Source organism: Pongo pygmaeus, chromosome Y (assembly GCF_028885625.2).
Source record: "Pongo pygmaeus isolate AG05252 chromosome Y, NHGRI_mPonPyg2-v2.0_pri, whole genome shotgun sequence".
Taxonomy (NCBI): domain Eukaryota; kingdom Metazoa; phylum Chordata; class Mammalia; order Primates; family Hominidae; genus Pongo; species Pongo pygmaeus.
The window spans coordinates 40,037,660-40,044,240 of NC_072397.2; the positions used below are offsets into that span (position 1 = coordinate 40,037,660).

At 33.7% G+C, this 6,581-nt stretch overlaps 1 pseudogene; it reads left to right on the forward strand.

The window, feature by feature from the left end:
- The first annotated feature begins 5,293 nt into the window (after window positions 1-5,293).
- On the forward strand, window positions 5,294-5,777 carry LOC129025782 (testis-specific XK-related protein, Y-linked-like; annotated as a pseudogene).
- The last annotated feature ends 804 nt before the right edge of the window (window positions 5,778-6,581 follow it).

The following is a 6,581-nucleotide window of genomic DNA, read 5'->3' on the forward strand; positions in this document are numbered from 1 at the left end:
TATTTTATTTTATTTTTATTTTTTGTTTTATGCAAGTTTTCTAGTATGCTGTACCTCATTTTTCTGTTTATGTGTTTTTTGCTTGTGTTTTTGAAGTCTTATCCAATAAATATTCTTGCCCAGGCCACGGTCGTTAAATATGTTTTGTGATTTATTCTACTAGTTTGACAGTTTGGTGGTGTCATTACATCTTTATTTTTAAATGTTTTTAAAAATATATTCTTATAGGTGAGGTCTCACTATATTATCTAGTGTGGAGGGCAGTGGCATAAGTGTTTCATGCTACAGCTTCGAACACCTAGGCTCAGGTGATCCTCCCATCTGAGCCCAAAGTAGCTGAAACTATAGGTGCAACACCACTCCACTAGGCTTTTTAATCCATTTGAGTTCGTTTTTGTATTTGGTGATAGATAATGTTCTAGTTACATTCTTCTGCATATAGCTCTCTTGTTGTCCCAGCACTACATATTGAAGAGACTGACACTTCTTCATTTTGTGTTCTTGGCACCTCTGCAGAATATCAGTTGGCTATACAGGTATAAATTTATTTTTGCTCACTGTATTCTATTGTATTGGTTTGTAGCATTGTGACATCTCCAGGTCTGTGAATTCACTCCCCAACCCCACTGCCATCTTCATGATTGCTTTGGCTATTCAGGGTTTGTGTGTGTGTGTTTGTGTGGTTTCATATTAATTTAGGATATTTTTCAATTTCTGTGAAAAATGCCATTGGTGCTTTGATGGAGATTGCATTCAAGCGGTGCACTGCTTTGGATCATATAAACATTTTAACCATATTACTTTTCCTAGTCAATGAACTAGATATCTTTCCATTTATTTATGCCATTTTAACATTTTATTGATGTTTCATAGTTTCCCGAATGCAGATTTTTTTAACTCCTTGGTTAAATTTACTCCTTTTTATTCCCATACCTATTGTAAATGAGATTGTTTTCTTAGGTTTTTTTTTTTTTTTTTGATACTTTGCTATTAGTATATGGAAATGCTACAGAATTGTATGTTTATTTTATAAACTGAAACTTCACCGATTTCTCTGAATTAGTTCTAAGTACTTTTTAGTGGTGTGTTTAAGGATTTCCATATTATGTAATTAGCAGCATATATGGACAATTTTACTTTTTCCTTTCCAATTTGGATACCTTTCTTACTTTCTCTTGTCTGATTACTCTGGCTAAGGACTTTTACTATTATGTTAATAGAAGTAGTGAAAGTGAACATCCAGGTCTTCTTTCAGATCTTCACAGAAAAGCTTTCAACTTTTAACTCCCATTGAGTGTGATATTTGCTAAGGGTTTGTATTTATAGCATTATCTGGTTATTTGGGTCTATGTCATTTGTTGTGTTGAGTTACAGTTATTCTACACATAATTTGTTAAGAGATTTTATTGTGAAAAAATGTTCAACTTTGTCAAATTTTTTTTCACTTATTGACTGCATAGACTTTGTTCTTTATTTTGTTATGTAATTTATGGCATTTAATGATTGTGTATTAAACCATTCCTGCATCCCTGTAATCTCACTTGATTATGGTGAATGATTATGGTGAATGATTTTCTAAATGTACATTTTAAGTCATTTCCCATTATTTTGTTGAGGATTTTTACATTATGTTTATAAGATATATTGGCCCATGGTTTTCTCTTTTTTCTTATACCCTTGTTTTGTAATCAGCGTAACGCTGTCCCAATGGAATGAGTTGGAACAGTTGCCATATCTTCCTTTTTTGTTTAATGTTTTTTGTTTTTGTTTTGACTAGGTTAAAAATAAGTGTCAGTAGTTTGTTTTTTACAGTAGATAGAATGTGGCAGTGAATACATCAGGTCCTGGGCTTTTCTTTAACAGGTGACTTTTTATCGCTGGTTTGATTTCTGACCATTTATTTGTTTCTTTGTATCAGTTATCATATGTCTTTTTTGACTCTTTCTTTATTAGGGACTTTGCTTTTTTTTACTTTTGAGTTTAGCTTTTTGTTGTTCTAATTCCTTGATTGAAACGTCAAGTTATGTATTTGATATCTTCTTTTAGTTGAAGGCATTTATTGCCATAACTTCAATCTTAAAACTGCTTTGGTTGTATCCCATAGGTTTTGGTGTGTTGTGTTTCTATTTTTGTGTCAAGAAATATGGTGCTTTCTCTTTAATGTCTTCATTGACTCATTGGCTGTTAAGGATTATGTTGTTTAATTTTGATGTACTTATGAATTTGTGATTTCAGAAGAGATAATTGATATGACTTTGATCTTTTCAAATTCGTTAAGATGTGTTTTGTTTTGTTTTTTTTGTTTTTTGTTTTTTTGCCTAATGTATGATATATCCTGGGAGATGTTTCATATATGCAGTGGAGAAGAATGTTTATTCTATAGTTCTTGGATGGATGGTTCAGTAACTGTTTTTAGCGTTTGCCCTACAGGGCATTTTAATCTAATATTTACTTATTAAATTATGTCTGCATTATATATTCATTGCTGAAAAGTAAGCTGCTGAAGTTTTCTAGTATCATCTTGCACTTTTTTCTTCCTTTGGATCTATTAAAATTTGTATCATAAGTATGCATATATTACTTATATAGATGTATTCCTGGTATAATATTTTATTTATTTTTCTCCTCCTTAAATCTGTATTCTCTTTTTGTCTTTGATATTTGGTGATTTGGTTATATTAAGTCATAGGATATTTTTATTGAAATTCAATATGATTGGAAGCCTTTGATATTCCTGTAGCAGAATATTAATATTTTATTTAAGTTTGGAAAGGTTTCTGTTATTATTTCTCTTAATAAGCTGTCTAATTTTTTTTATACTTCCTTTTTGAGATGGAGGTTTTCTCTTGTCTCTCAAGTTGGAGTGCAATGGTGTGATTGTGGTTCACTGCAACCTGCACATCCTGAGTTCCAGTGATTCTCCTGACTCAGCCTTCTGAGTAGCTGGGATTTCAGATGTCCACCAATATACTTGGCTATTTTTTGTATTTTAAAAGAGAAACAGTTTCACCATGTTGTCCAGGCTGATCTCAAGCTCCTGATAACATATGATCCACCTGCCTTGGCCTCCCAAAGTGCTGGGGCTACAGGCATGAGCCATCCTGCCCACTTGTACCACACTCTTGAATGCCAGTGTCTGATACCTTTGCTCTTTGGATGTTATCCCATTAATCTCATGAATCTCATTTATGTTTTCCCCTCTGACTGTATATTTTCAATTGACCTGTCTTTGAGTTTTGCTGCTTGACTACTTCCATTGTCACTGCTGTTGATTGCATTTTTTATTTTGTTGTGTTTTATTCTTCAAGATTTCTGTTTGTTTTTTCCTCCCACTATTTTAATCTCTTGGGTAAGTTTCTGATAAATTTTGGAATTCTTTGTGTTTTCCTGAAGTCTACTGCATTGTTGTAAAATAACTGTTTTGAATTCCTTGTCAGGCCATGTGTCCATGCCCATCTCTTTGGGTCAGTCACCACTAGACCTTATTTTGACCACCTGATGCCATCATGTTTCTCTCATCTATCCTAATCCTTGTAATTATGCATGGATGTCTGCGCAGTGATGTAGGTGCCTAATTCAGTGTTTATGGTTTGGCTTTGTTTGGACGCTTTCTTCCACGGTAAGCCTGTCCAGAGATTCAGGGCAATTTAGAGAAAAAGGAAATTACGGTATTTAAGCCTGTGATATCTTCCACCCTGCTAGCACTAGGGAAAAGACTAATGAGCAGATTTTCATGGCTGGAGTAATTTGACTGCCAAAGGTAACTCAGTGCCAGGTTGCTCCTGTAGCACATGGTTGAGCACTGGGTGCACTCAAGGTCTGTATCTTCCATGGTCTGCCCTCTGACCTTTATTCAGGGCCTGAAGTTACTATAGTCAATCAGCAGGAATATTGACTGGAACTCAAGTCCATTCTGCTGAGGTCATAGTTTCTAGTCTCTTGCCAAGGTTGGTCTACTAGATTATTCCTGGATATCAGCCTCCCAAAGTGCTGGGCTCAGGGGACAGGCAAATCAAAGTCCCAAGGCAAAAAAGTACTATGCCTACTTCCTTTGCCCAAGCAATCCTCTCACCACTGCCTTCTGAATAGTTGAGACCACAGGCATATGGCACTATGCCTGGCTAACATTTTTTGTGTTTTCTTTTTTGTTGTTGTTGTTTTTGTTGTTGGGCTCAAGTGATCTACTCACCTCAGCTTCCTAAAGTGCTAGAATTAAGGGTATAAGTCACTACACTCAGCTAAAATTTACTTTCTAAAATTTAATTTTTAGGTCATTTATTTTTATTCAGTCTTATTTCTCATAAATGCAGTTAAGAATGTTATTGCTTTTGAGTTTCTCTTTGGGTATTCCTGAAGTAATAAATGGACTCTTGATATTCATTTTCTAAATGGTGTTAGAAAATGAATAATTACCTTATATTAGTAATGACTATTTGGCCTCTCTTTGTTTTCTGGCTTCATTTCATTGTATATGAGAAATGTATTTTTTTAACCCGCCTGTATATAGGCAATGATTTTTTACTTTTTCAACTGAATGTGGTACAATATTGTTTAAACTGCTTATTCAATACTTCATAATTTTGGTTTTCTTCCTTTTGCGTGTTAGTCTAATTATTGGGAGAACAATGTAAAAATTAAATTAATTTGCTTATAAAGAACTTTCTGATAAAATTACATAAATACACATAAACAAAAACACACATACTCATACCACTTAATTTCTAAATCTTTTAATTTTTCTGCTTCTCTAGTACCTTGTATTCCATCACTCAGCAAAATCTGTCAGCCCCACTTCCAGGATTTACTTTAATTCCACAGCTTATTTCCTATTTCCTGTTACACAGGTTTATATTACATTCACCTCCTACTTTACATTGTAATTTCCTACTTTACAATCTAGCTTTCTATAAAAAAGTAACTACCTTTTCAAGAGCTAATTCAGGTAACATTATTTTTTCTTAATTGAGACTTCTTTCTATGTGTTGTCACACCTTATAGCATCAGATATGAATGTCTGTACCCAGTTTCATACGTCCCAGTTATTTTTTGGGGGGCAATGTGTATATACATTTATAAATGTGGGTATGTATGTATTCAGTTATTATTTGTTTTTCCTAGGTATAATATAGGTTTTGCACGCATAAATCCCTCATAATGTAAAGTTAACAATAACTTTTTTCTTTTTCTTAAGTAAATTATTTTCTGAAGAAAGTGGGTAGGGAGGAACATATCTTAACATGGTAAGTTTAAAAGAGAAAGTGGCCATTACTAATGAAAATTATTCTCTAACATTTTGATGTTTAATAGTATTGCTGATGACGTGTTTCCTCTTACCAGTTGTGTATGGGGCCATTCACTGCAATATACTGGCCATCCACACCAGCAACAACTTTGCTGACATTAAGCTACAGGCAATAAAATTCATCTATGTCATGATATGGTATTCCTTGGTGATTATCTCATGTGTAGTGACTCTGGCACTTTTCCCTGCATCTCTGTGATAGAGGAGCTTACCCTTACTATTAATCATATATTCTGTATTATTGTTGGCACCATGGCTGGAGTTTTGGAAAAGTGGAGCTCATCTTCCTAGCAACACAGAAAATAATTCCAGCATGGTTGGTACAGTACAGATGTTTATCTTTATCATGCTAGTATTCGCTGCCATCAACTTCTCCTGCTGGTCGGCAGTAAAACTGCAGCTGTCAAATGAGGAAATAATTGACAAGAGACAGAGGTGGGCCATAGAATCCTACACTGTAGCTTTCAGTTTTTAGAAAATGTGATAATAATATTTGTATTTAGGTACTTTGGAGGGAAAATTTTACTGAAGTCTTGTGACTCATTAATTGCCATGTAGCTCATCATAATCTACCTATTAGCCATTGGGTTTATGCTCCTCTTCTGTCAGTATCTGCAACCAAGGTGGTCAGGCAAAGTGTTGCCAGGACATACTGAAAATCATCCAGAAGTACTGCGATATTGTGTAAACATCTGGAGAATATTTACACAAAACATAAAAAATAAAAATAAGTAGCTGAGGAATTACTATCACTCATGGAGAAGTGTTGGATATTTTCAACAAAAAAGTATGCAATATCCATAAAATATCCATATATACTTTCACAGAACAAAGAGTAAAGAGGCTGAATGTGACTCTATAAACATACTCATAAAAATTATAAACAGCAAAGTCTTGGAAGTAGTTTCCAATAAGATTGATCTTTCTCCTGTGACTATGCATTAGTAATTTTTGTTTTCTTAAATATAATTGTACAACTTATTAAACAAAACAAAATCAAAAATCCATCTGGGTCCAAAAACTGAGCAGAAAAAATAATCATAGTGCATTTTTCACCTAGTACATTTTTGGTACCTATGCCTTTAATTTAACAAGTGTTTGTAATCTAGTATATACATTATCAGTGAACATTTTCTTTTCAGAAATAGTACTTACCACAGTTTTCATTCTGTACTTAAGAAGAACCTGAAACAGAAGTCTTATGAGCATGATCCTATTTATATGAATTTAAGGTTAACTAAAGTGTTTCTCATTAAACTTTGACCAACAGAAAACAACT